This window comes from Watersipora subatra, chromosome 5, assembly GCF_963576615.1.
Source record: "Watersipora subatra chromosome 5, tzWatSuba1.1, whole genome shotgun sequence".
Lineage (NCBI taxonomy): Eukaryota > Metazoa > Bryozoa > Gymnolaemata > Cheilostomatida > Watersiporidae > Watersipora > Watersipora subatra.
In genome coordinates, this window is record NC_088712.1 from 4,189,653 (window position 1) to 4,203,436 (window position 13,784).

The 13,784-nt window shown below is 31.0% G+C and overlaps 1 long non-coding RNA gene across 1 annotated transcript; it reads right to left on the reverse strand.

Moving 5' to 3' along the window:
- Positions 1 to 8,402: 8,402 nt before the first annotated feature.
- LOC137396151 (uncharacterized) lies at positions 8,403 to 10,100 on the reverse strand. Its single transcript, XR_010978485.1, has 3 exons — positions 9,995 to 10,100; positions 9,627 to 9,656; positions 8,403 to 8,454 (listed from the first exon to the last, which is right to left on the reverse strand). It is a non-coding gene; the product is annotated as an uncharacterized lncRNA (long non-coding RNA).
- Between the last annotated feature and the right edge of the window lie 3,684 nt (positions 10,101 to 13,784).

Sequence of the window (13,784 nt, forward strand, 5' to 3'; positions counted from 1 at the left end):
TTTTCATACTTTCAGGAACAAAAAGGTTTGTTGATATATAACAATTTTATAAAATTTGTTAGATTCTAATGGTAGACTAATATACATGATATATATACATATATAGAAGGTATATATATATATATATATATATATTTATATATATATATATATTATATATATATGTATATATATATATATATATATATATATATATATATATATATATATATATATATATATATAAACTATAAATTCCTAAGAATTATGGGCTAGTATTACTAAAATTAGAGTGCTCAACAAATATATTGGAGCAGCTATATACCAATAAATTATTCGAAAGCAATACTTATCTTTTTTTTTGACAGTAGCTGGAAAAAAAAGATAAGTATTGCTTTCGAATAATTTATTGGTATATATATATATATATATATATATATATATATATACTCATGCTACAGACAGTACTGTTTCGGCTATTGAAGCCTCATCAGTGCAGCTCAGAGCTTAGGCAAGAGACACAAATCCCATTACCAATGAGAGTTGATTTCCTGCCATGAAACAGCTAAGTTGCCTCACAGACTTTAAGAAAATCAATGCGCTGGCACCAGAGTGCTCAAATCACAAAAGTGATGAGCTTTGCACAAAGGCTAATAGTGCCGCACCTCTCACAGAGTGTTCAACCAAACCAAAGTAAGGGAGCATATACTCATGCTACAGACATGACTAATTCCGGTCTCCCACCAGAGACCTGGGAGTTTGAGCACTCGTCTCAAGATCTTAGCTGTCCCCAATAGCGTACTTTTCTGCAACTTACCTCAGTTGATTGCTGTTGGTATTATTACGGAGAATAGCAATGAAACAAATTGTGTAAACTTATTTGATAATGATTGGGAAATTTTAAAACGCCAACTCCTGCTAACGTGTTTATTATCTGCTAATCCATCAATGTAATAATATAATCACAGGAACCAATGAGCCTGCAGTCAGGTGCAATACCTTTACGCTGCCAATCCACATTCAAATGTACACCCACAGACTGCATGTATTGTTTACCTTGGAAAGATTACCACTGATCAGCATCATCTTACCTTTAAAAATTGTGGTTTTAAGTAGTGCCCAACAAACTAAAAAAAATAAATAAAATCACTGCTGCTTTTGCATTGTCATTATTTGCTATGCAATGATTTTCTTCCAGTTTGTTATAAATTTCTAGCAACCGTTTTCGTACTCAATTCATATTATATTCTTAGTGAGTGCAGACCTTTTTGCTACTAGATAGGATAAAAAGCTTATTGTAGACTTAACTCTATCCTGAAAAGGGGTGAAAAAAAGTAAGTCTATCTATATGTATGTTATATAGTATTTAGTATTTTAGTATTTATTTAGCAGGACTATTTAGAGTTTTTGGAATAATATTGTTTATCCATATCTTTAGTTTTTGCAATTTTTGTCAACACTTCACATTATATTGTATTAGCTATATGTCATATGGTGATCAAACTTTCAAAATTTTAGCTTCACAGAGTTAGGATGTAGATATACTACAACAAATACATCTATACATCTGTTTGAAACTTCATAACTAATTCTGGGAGGGCAGTTACAAATGATAATCATTATACTTTGTTTAAATTATCAAAATAAAATATCCATCAGTTGGGTGTAATTGCTAGTTGTCATCTCTACTAATACTTTGACAGTTTAAGATTCCCACAGAGACTGAAGAATGGGGTAATAATACACAGAGACTACCTACATGTATCTGCAAATTGTTCCAAAATCTTACAATGTTCTTGATTCATGTCATTGATGTGTGTTATCTCATGACAAAACTTGTCAGAGTTGGAGTGTCTGTCATAACAAATTGATTGACTTAGAGCTAATGGATTTGCTTATCCTGAGAGTTAACTTTGGTTTTTATCAGACTCGCAGACAGACAAACTCTTCTTTTGTTGTAGTCAAAAGCATGCATGCGAGTTTGTGGTTAAATATATTGTATTGCCATTTTAAGACCACTCAGAAATGTTGCTAAGATCTCAAACAAAAAGTGTTGATCAGTTTTTAGTTTTATAAAACTTTTATGTATTTTATATAAAAAAGCGTTTTTGTTCTGCTTTTGTTCCCAACAGTTTTTATCTTCTATTTCAATAGAAAAATTGCTAGATGTTGGGCACCAAATAGTTGGTTGAATGATTCCATATTTTTTATATTTAAATTACCTTACACACAATTTACACTTACAACTTTTTGCACTTACTAATTTTTGTACTTGCTCAATCGTTGCACTTAATAAGTTTTAATAAGTCTTAATAATCAAAAATAGTTGCATAGTGTAAGTTTTGTAAATTGCACTTTGCAACTTACAAAACCTACACTATGCAACTATTTTTGATGATTTAGGTGAGTTGAATGCCAGGACATTTCATGATTAAAGTCAACAACTATTGAAAATTATAAACACTCAATAAAATACATGCAAAATTACATCACTCAGTCTGGTGGCTGTTAGTGATACAGCTGGTTATGGCTATTGGCTGCTTTTTCCTTTCCTGTTTTAAAATGCATGTGAGCTTGCTGGTAAGTTTGCTATCCAAGGAAACAAAATAATGTATCATGTTACCTATCAATGATTCATTAAATTTGACACCGTGCCATTCTGGCAGAAAAAAAACTAACTGTGAGGCCATTTGACTCGCGTTGACTGACATTGATTGATAATATTTTAAAACATCAAAAAAATCAGCATTCTTTTTTACCGGTAAGCTATGTTAATGCTATGCCTGTAAAATGATGGGCTGTTAACCAGTTACATAGCTGTTCTCTATGATGTGTATCATTTGTATGTTTAGTACTCAGTAGCAATAGTGATTTGAATATTGTAAAGATAATAAAGAAATTGATGACGCTTCATCTACCAGAATTATGGAGACCAGAGGTATCAATGCAAGCAACATTGAAAAACACAAATGGTAGGCAGTAATGAAAAACAATAATCATCAATGTTCTCACATGGTATAATGCTTAGAGACAGATAATCGCAATGAAACAAACTGTAATGTTCTTTGATAATGATTGTAAAACCTATAATGTCAATTCCAGCTAACTTGTTTACCAGCTCGCTGCCAACTAATCAATGTAATAATATCACCAGAGGTACAAATCAGCCTGTAATCAGGTACCATGCTAAAATATGGTATTGTTGGCAAGTTAAAAGTGGTTCTTTCTAAGCGCATGATACTGTGATACGATAAGGTCTGTTTGGTATTAACGAATTGATGGCAAAACCTAATTTGTAGTAACTCCTTCTTTTAAGCCACTGCGTTAAACTCTTGTTACCTTGAAAGTTTGCTTTTTTATTTCTTAGAAAGTTTAAATTCAGTAATTTTAGTTTTTATGAACGCTTTTGGTACTTGTTAGTTTAAATAGCATTTAGTAAAAAAGTATTTACACTAAACAGCGTTTCATAAACTAAAAACACAAGTTTTTATTGACTGAACTACAAGAAAAGCAATTCTAAGCATGTTAAAATCATTTTAAACTTTTGAATAAATGTCATTTTAAGAAAAATTGCAACTACACTGTAGTTATACATATTTTTGGAATATTGGATTATTGTATTTGACTCTATACCGTTGCACTTGACTCTACAATAAATTCAGATGACGCAACTAGGGTAAGACTTCTATATTATCTTTTGGTCGTTTCTGCAATTTTCCCAAAATTAAAAATGATAGCATTTAATTTTAAAATGCAAAATTTTGAGTTGTAATTTAAAATACATCTTGTAAGATAGTTATTTTGTAACCAGTCATTATCAAAACCTAAGGCTTTTGTCTGACACAATCAACTGTTTTTAATGGCATTAGAAATTTCGATTTTCAGAAATCAATGAGCAGTTTTTATTTACACGTTTTATAATACCCAAAATTATCAAATGAATCATAACTGTACAAAAAGAAACACTCAATGTATGTAGGCCTTGGTGATATTCCTTTTTAGGGCAATATTTCTAATTTGCTTAAATACTACCAACTTTTATATGGCAGAATAAATTGAAACATTTTTTCAGCCAACGTGACAGACTTTGACTTAAAAGAAAATGTTGTATATGCTATTTGCGCATGTTTCAATTTTTAAAACGCTCTTGGTGAGGATGTTTGCTCAAATATTTATGTATTCAAACCCGCTATAATGAATGACAAGTTATATTTCACATTATTGTTGGTAACAACATAATTTTTATTTTACTTGTAACTTTTTTATCAATCCATGGTGTCTCATATCTTTGAATTTATGTCTTGTAAAGAGGCGCCTTAAGATTCAACTTTCCTTCAAGATAATTTTAAATAGTCTTGCAAAACTAAAAATGTGCTGTTAATGATAACATAATTGACCTAAATTCAAAGACAATATAAATGTATTCCGACTAACATCGAAGCGCGGTTTCAATCCGTACTGTGAATAAAATCACTTTAAACTCTACGCATCTTTAACAAATACCAGATTGGATGGTGATTGTTTCATAGTCAGAATTTTTTGTTGCACAACTTATTAACCGTTTCCATTCTAAAACTAAAAAATTTGGGTCACGAGCGATGTCTCAGCATCCTAACCCAAAATTACCAAAATAATTCAGTTTTCGATACACTTTTATTAAACATCTTGTTTATTTTTGAAAAAGCAAAAACTATTAAATTAATAGTCTGAGCAATTTTGGAAGGATTTGTGCTACTTTTTTGAGGCTATAAAGAATCGCTGATACGCGTGTGCAAAGAGAGCATGTTGTGAAGATTTGATCTTTATTCATGGAAAGCTATTCATCATGGACGCACACATTGTTTGAGCTCTGATATAAAATTTGTTTAGAGGAAGACATTGACTGGTTTAGAAGTGAAAAAGAGGATTTCAGGGCAGAAGAATGTGGAGAAGATGATGAAAGTAAAATAGAAGATTAAAACAATCAATCGGATTGTGAAAGTAAGAGTTAAACGACTGGCCTAGAAACAAGGGAAAACAATTGTTATTAAAGAAGAGCTGATTTAAAACCAAAGAAATCGCTTTTGATGACAGTGATATAAGTTTGAATTCTTAAACAGGTGTTTTATATTATTTAAAGCTTCTTATAGCATTAGCCCGTCTAAATGTTATATTTAACAAGTTGAATGAATATGGCCTTCAAAAACATCATGTGGCTTTGGAGCCTGTTGATGAAAGATATATTCGGCCAGTTTCTGATTTAGTTTTGCATATAGGTATAATTCGCATTAAGCCTAATCTGTTGTCTTACGACTCTAAAATTATTTATTATGTTGTTTTTAATAAAATTAAAACTAGCAGCTAGTTTACTTTTTACTGTGAATTTCTTCGATAATTTTGAAAAATCTGCTGACAATAATTTTTTCAAGTTGGAAAATGTTTCTGACATGATATGTGACCGGTTATATTCTGTCTTGCTGCCTGGTAACTTTATATCTGTAGAAGAAAGCTTGCTCACATGGAAAGGACGGCTCAGCTTCAGGCAATACATTCCATCTAACAGATATAGATTTTAATTAAAATTATTTGCTCTCCGATGCTGTCTCTGGCTATGTACACAAATTGTCTGTATTTATCAGTGATGAGCAAGAGAAGGCTAAAGTACTGGCAGCGCAGTCACTTGCGGAGTACATTAATGTGAGATAAAGGGTATTGTGGTAATTTCTATTTGCCTGTCCCGGGTTTTGGTCAGTGTTGTTTCCCTTATCACAGTTGAAAATTAAGACAGAATGTCTTATTCAATATCCCAAAACTTCTGTTTCATCATAACTCAAATATTTAAGCGGTACACCAAGGCTCCTACACATTCATATTAATACAACAAAATATGAAGGAACTGTACACATGTTTATACATTGATATAATACATACATTTAATTATTTTATTAATTTAGTAATAAAATGTAATATATTAATTTATGTAGATGAAGCGAAGGTTTTCCAGTTTAAGATTTAGTAACGGTATTGTCCACTGTGTAGCTGGTTGTGCTAGACATCTTGTACTCCATAGTCCTTGAGTAGGAGATCGTGAAAACATTTGTTCATACTTCTGTAAAAAAAGAAAGAGAAAAATAAAGACGTATTCATGAGTTGCTCTGCTTGAATTGGTAGAGAATTTTAAGAACAGTTTTTTTGGAAGTAAAACAGTAGTTTTTTAGAAGCCCAATTAAAAAAAACATGGCACCTCTTGATTTGTTAGGGAAAATTAATTTGAACTATCAATATTCCTGACAGTGCATATTTTATATAAAAAAGCTAAATGTTTTTTATAGTCGCATAGACGTATTTGCTAACAACAGCTTTTTCAATAACTCTAACAATAAAACTCAGATTTTTGTGTAGTATCGATCTTAATATTGGAAGAATTTGGTAGTTTTTTGATACTTGGCATTAATGGTAGAAACTCATATTTCCTTCTATTAAAGACCAAATAGGCTTTACATGCTTTACACATACATGTAGTATAGCTACTCTGTCTCTCAACATCCCTCTTTGCTAAAGTTGTAAGGTATTAACTACATACTAGGGATGCCCCGATTCTAAATTCACCAGCCGATTCAGATACCGATCCGATATACCGATCCTAATTGAAAAATAATCCGATTCAGATACCGATTCAGATCTTTTGTAGTGCATAGATAGTAGCTCATTTTATTATGCAAAAACAAACATAATGCAAAGAAAACATGAATATTATTGTATTTATTTGTTTGCATTTATGGAAAAAAATATATACATATTCACATACTGACATACCGTGCATGTAGTAACAAAACAGTCCATGTTTCTTGTAATTTGTAAATAAAGGTAATTACTGTTAGTGGTACAATTTTATCTGTGATAACGAAGTCCCTCTTCTATTGTTGAATGAACTGCTGTGTCTGTACAAGTTTAGAGCAAATCAATGTTTCTTTTAAAAACCGTTAGTGATTCAATTATCTCAGTAAGACGTCTCTTTTCTTCCATCATTATCAATGTAGCCGAGCGTACTGAAGGGGGATTCCCTTGCAACAGATGTTGGAGGACAGGCTACATACCGATACGCCACTGGGGTTACCGTTTTTTGTACAATACAAACGATCCATTGTATCGTCAGGATCAAGAGAGTGATAGATAACTTTATGCGTCGACTGTTTAAATTACTTTCGTAATGCTAGTAAATAGAAATATTACACTGCGTTCTTGTTTCCCACTTTTGTTATCTTGTTCGTGATTGCTTGCAATAAAACCTATCGCTGTAATTGGGAAATACCACACTTTTTGTTTACGTTCTGGCTAAAAAGTTTCCTTCGCTGTGTTGATCAGGCTATTATTAGACATGAAATAAATTGTGTGGCAGGCCTGAAATTCATTAAGTAAAAGTAAGAAGCTTACAGCTGATGATTTTTTATTAGTATAGCAGGCTAAAATACAGTTTTCTGCTAAATGGTTAATCTGTAAAAAGTATCGGAAGGTTCAGATTTTATAAGAAAAGATCGGCCGATACCGATTCAGATACTTGACACTCATATCGGCACCGATACCGATTCCGATACCAAAATCGGGGCAACTCTACTACATACCCATCTTATTCCATCAGGTTTTTGGCAATAATGTCTTGCTAACAAAATATGCAATGCTACAAATACTCCAAAGGTGATCAATTTACTTTCAAGTAGTTACATATGGTTAAATAAATATAAAAAACCAACTTTTTTTAAAAAACATAATTTTAGTTTTTTTGATTTATTTCATAATGTGCAGAAAACGATAAGCTGCACCTAAACTGAGCTGAAAAATAAATATATAGGTTCAGATTTACTGAAGTTTTTGTATCTAAATTGTTTAGCTTTTTTGCTTTACGTATTGTCATAAATCGTTTATTAAATTTTAAAAGAATCTAATAATAACAAATGTCATGGTTATTATGAGTTGTCTCCTAATTAATATTGTCATTAATCTAAAATGCTTTTTAGTTATAGGGAGTGTTTGCCAGCAAAACATAATACATGTACTTGTACATGTGAATAGTGGCTGTTCCTTAGCTGAAATAAGAATACAAAGAAGTTTTGAAAGGCCTCAAACTACTTTAAGGAAACCAAAGCTTAACATAAAATTTGAATAATAAGTAAAAACAATCCATTTTAAAAAATAGTAGAATAATATCAAACATTTTTAGTCTTTTAGTTTCTACAAATATAAAAAATAGGCAATCTTTCTCAGTGTTTTAATGTTTTCCAAATCGATACATATTTTTTGTGACTGTGGTTTGGTATTGTTGCCGTCTCACATGCTGTACAAAGATTTTTCAAGAATTATTTACAAGTTATGAAGCTTCTATTTTATGAAAATTTAATTATTCTCACCTGTTAGGATAATATGAATATTTACTTATCCATTCTATAAAACACACCAGAAGTATAACAACCATAAAGCTGATGGAGCCAACCAGAAGACCTGCAAAGAAACAATACAATATAAGATTAGTATATTGAACTGTTGCACTTACCAGTAATCTTTCTTTTGGTCTTTTGAACTCTTTAAGACTGACTTTATAACTTTTAGAGCAAATACTATTTTTAAACTGAGATATGAACCAAAGCTTTTTGTCATTTTTAAAACTTGAACAAAACTTGACTTGAAAAAATATTAGCAAATTCTAGCTATGTGATGTTTAAAGTTTTTACAAGAACTATATTGGTGGTTTGAATGAATCTTGAATGTATTTTTCAATACCTCATAGTTACCGTAAACAGTTGTTTTTAAATAATTTTGAACAACAAATCTTTTTAAAGCAAGTTCGTATTGCTATCTGAAAACTGATGAGTTGGAAGGCTATTTGATTTTCTTATGCGCACTCGTACTGTCCTACGCAATTAAACAAAAGGATATCTGTCTTATGGTCACAGCTGACCATTTCGACCGATTAAATAAAAACATTTTTATATATGTCACACAGTGGTAATAGACATTTGTTTATATTGTTATCAGTTTAATTAATATAAAAGGCGTACATGTTTTAAAAGTTCTTTTAATTTTTTATTGCCTGAAAACAAATTGTAATATATCTCATAATTCAAAAATATTGAATACCTCTTAATTCTTCATTCACAATTTTTTTATCATAAATGGTCATTAACTCAAAATTTGCACTTTGAAAACTTCTCCAAAGATAACTGCTGCTTTTTGAACTGACGACTTACATTTTTTGGCCACAATTTGCATTAGTTTGTATGCAATCTTTAAAGAGTTAATTGTTGAATAACGAGTCATTGTCAAGGCAGAACTTCGTCGTCACTTTTTCCTTTATTATAAAGCAGAAAAACGAGTCATGTTATGTTTAATAGCTCTCCTTTTTAGCCAAATGCATTTTAGGAAATCTTTAAACAATATGGCTACTAAAACAGTATGTACTAATTATCCAAACTCTGATTCAAACTTTTGGCATGTGACTTTTATTCTAGCAAACATTTTAATAATTTTTTTTGAAAAAGCATGGAAATTAAAGATGTTAAAATGCGCCTATGACATTATTTTTTAATCTGTTAAATTTTTTTTAGCTAAGTTTAATAAATAAGAATATATTACAAAATCAATTTACTTACATCACGTACATATGCCATACTTACCAAGGTAGTCGCTGTACTTCAAATCATTCTCTAAAATGAATGGAAATAGTTGATCAGCAGCATACATTTTTTATATTCGTGTCTTTAGATTTCATTGACAAAAATTTGTTATTAATTCATATGCATTTTGTAAACCAAAAAATTTAAAAATTTTAAAGATGTTAAAGATTTACCCAACATGTTTAACAAAGCAATTAAGTTTTCATCAACCATAAACAATCATGAACAAGGGATGCCATAAAATAGTTTGTGAAAATGACAAAGACCAAAAACAATAAGCAGTTTATGTACATTTATATAAACAATAAAAGTCTGCCATTATTTTTTGTTATAATAGTGACGAATGTAATAAAAAGTATTTAACTCACCACGTTTTTCTTGTGACAGCATAGCATTGGAATGTCTGTCAGAGTAGGTCATCTTTTGACACGGTTCATGTCTCAAAAGTTGTGAAGAATAAAATGGTGACTTCTGATTGGCTATCCTAATATTTACATGAACTGACTTGTTTTCATCACCTTCAAAGAGAATATATTATTCAGTAAATTGGAAACTTGTTTAGAAGTTGAGCAAACTGACCATAAAAAATTATGTTATTTTTGCTACCACTAACGAATAACGATAATGCATTGAGATCTTATAAATAGAGAAAATATGCAAACACATTCCTTAAAAGAGAATAATTGAAGATTTGAGGGTTTGAAGTTTTGCTCTAATTCCAGCACTAAAAATTAGACAACAAAATGAGAAATTACAAAATAAAAACGGACTTGACAACTAAACTGGCAAAAATATGGAATAATGCATTTTGCCTTTATTTAAACATTTTCAACAAAACATCTAAGAAAGTTTTAGCTGTAAATTCTATTGATCTTGTTAAAAATTGATGACTGGGGTTATTTTTTTACAACAAATTAATCTTAACTATGCACTTTTTTGTCCTCAACAAAACGCATTGTTAAAAAAAGGCAAAACAGTGAGCATCGCAAATTTTTCAAAGAATGAGGTAATATTAATAAATTGATTATTTATTAAAAAAAGCAAAACCACTTTTTTGGCAGACTCAATTAAAATGCTTGTTTTAGACATAATCAAAAGGAAACTACCAGTTATCTTTACTTCTCCACAAGACTGGAACAAACCTGTTTTATGTATGGCTTCTAGGTCAAGCAATACATAAAACAGAAATTTTATTTATTTCTTGACGTTTAGACAGTCAAGCAATGGAAATAAAAAATCCTGATCGTTTATTCTCAAAATAATATATATTTTAATTAGAATATATAAAAATTCACCAAAGCATTTGCTTATTTCTGTCTTCCTTTGTAATGTAACTCGTTTACAGGATTTTGCTTTCAAATATAAACATTGTTGGTTAAGCTTAACAAACTGTAGCTGATGTAACTGAGCTGCCCTATTTTGGTTATGTCAACTGGGACGCTGTTGTCATGCTAACTTTAATTTGTCAGCCGGGCTTATTAGAGCACATTAACTGAGCTCATATTGTATGCTACTACTTTTTTACCTTCCAGCAGGAAAGCTCATTGTTGGTACCTGGCTGGCTGCCATTATCTATTGATGCCTATGCCTATCCCACTATTCATTAGTATTTCTATCTACTGAGTTATCAGCATGAATATAACTCCTTGCTTTTTATGGCTCAATAGTTTTACAGCTGTGATATGCTTACTGGGGACAAAAACGTGTTTTAAACCAAGTTTTTCTGATAATGTGTTAGAAATCCATCTAGTCTTGTTCATGTGGAACACTCAAAAATCTCTAAGGATGAAATTCAAAAAATGTGTAGGGTACTTGATTGTAAATTACATAACGGACTTAACTGCCTATGAATCGTCCTTTTATGCAACAAACTAAGGTGCAAATGTTCTAGCAATCTTTGCCAAGGTTTAGTTGCAACAAAATTTAAAATACAGTTATTTGGTATCAAAGGATTCACCATGCTCTACTCTGATGTGTTGTAGGCGCAAAATATGTGGAATTGTGGTTACAAGCTCTCAAAAGCTCAAAAATCAGCAGGTAACCTCAGCCATCACAAATTCTGTGTAGATTGGGATCCCTTTTCAAAATGGCTCAAAGTGGACAAAGTTGAGGATAATGGCTTCTGTTCACACTTTCATGCAACCTCATTTGTCAAAATATTTTCTCAAATATACTTCATGCATTCAACAAAACCATGTCTATTGTCTTTCCGAGTCTATTTCATCCTTATTGTAATGCTGTCACTTTGAGCAATGATATCTCAAAACTGCTGTGTAAACTAGTTTAATTTTTTAACCTTAAGCTCAAAGGAGTGCATATCATCCTTTAATAAACATGAAGAGCCTGTTGATCACATGCGATAGTTTAAAAATGCTGCAAAAATTGTTTGCACATTCGGCGGGGAGCATGGGTTACATGATCAGATTATGACTAGATGATATGACCAGTCTCAAACAAAACTGTAAAGTAACATGCAGCTATATTTGGTATAAGCTTTCCGTTAGAACCCGAAGTGTTTGTCATAAACTAGTGCTACAAAACATTTAATATTCAGCTTTTTTATTGGCTTATAAGTTTACGTGATGACATCACATGTCCAATCAATAACCGCAATGTTTGAATACGGCACCAAAATAAAGAGATTCCAAACTATGGCGTTTTTGTGATTGCTGCGATGAAATGTTCATTTTTAGCTTTTAAAAGCTTGTACGTAATCACATTTCCACATATTGTGCACCCACAAAATAGCAGAGTAAGACATTGTGAACCTTTTGATACTAACTAAATTTAAAATAAATTATGTTGCAAATCTACCTTCAACAAAGTTTCTATGAATCAAAAGTTCTTCATCGAAATTTGAACTCAAGTCAAAAAACTTGTCTTAGCTGTAGTCTTTTGGCCTAATTTCAATTACTTCGAAGCTGAACAATATGGCGCTTGCACATGGAATTGTAGATATCAGCTAAATGAGAGTACAGAACTTCACTGAAATATAATCCAAGTATGTCAACATTGGTATGCCCTTGTTGTAAATTGTATTGTTCCCGATGTAAGTGGTGCAGTTTTTGCAGGCTGATTGTAAAACTTCCAACTTTTGTTGTCTACACTGCGTCATAAAATATTATCGCTAAATATTTCTTGTTGACAATGTCAACACGTGTTCTCATGATCACACGATCCACAAGGGTTTCGCAACAGCTCTAACTGCTTAATTAATACCAATTTCAATTTATAATTTTTTTTCAAAATGTTTAGTTTATATACAGTGATTTGGGTAAAAATATCTACAACTTACTTAAAGTATGAATCTGATACATGCCATAACTGTAATGGTTGGTCGGGAAACAATTATTATTGGAAAAATTCAAGCTATTTGCTACACATTTAAGACTTTGCGTCAGACAGTGAATATCTCTGAAATATTAATCTAGAGGGAATTAAATTATGTCTAACTAAGGTTTTTCCCTGCTTTTAAAAACAAAAACAAGTAGTTCTCAGTGGCTCATAATGAATTCTAGTCACAAACTAATAGTGAATGCACTAGCTTATTGGCAAAGTATTTTGGCTTAATTTAACTAATTAAATACAGCAAACAAAATATTTGTTTTTACTTCCTAAAAATATATGTAAATTAGAATAACAATTTACTTCTGTACCATCATCAATAGCAGTGAGCTTGCCTGAATATTGTTTTATTATTTTTTAGATAGCATGATAGTTGAGTGGCTGGTTCTCAGGACACAGCTGTGGATTTTGATGATCACAAACTTTTGAAGGTGAAACAAAAATGAATACCTTTTTTCCAAAAAAAACAGATTATCGGTATTTCATAGAGTCATAGAATTTTTGAAAAAAGTATGGTGTGTTAACATATAAAGTTTGAATGAAATCAACCAAAAAATGTGGAAAAACAGAAAATTTACGCAGACTAACAGACATGCACACCAATTGACAAGTAGGTTTTTAATAAAATACATTCAACTAAGAACTAGATTGGTTGTTAACATTTTCTTCTTTAAAAAAAACTTTAACAGTTTTACCAGAAAAAAACTTAAATTTTGTTTCTGGTAGAAAAAAACGTTTTTTTCTAAAAGAAAAAAACATCAATCATTCGGTGCATTGTCGGAGTGCACCAACACTTGTAAAAATATCTAATCC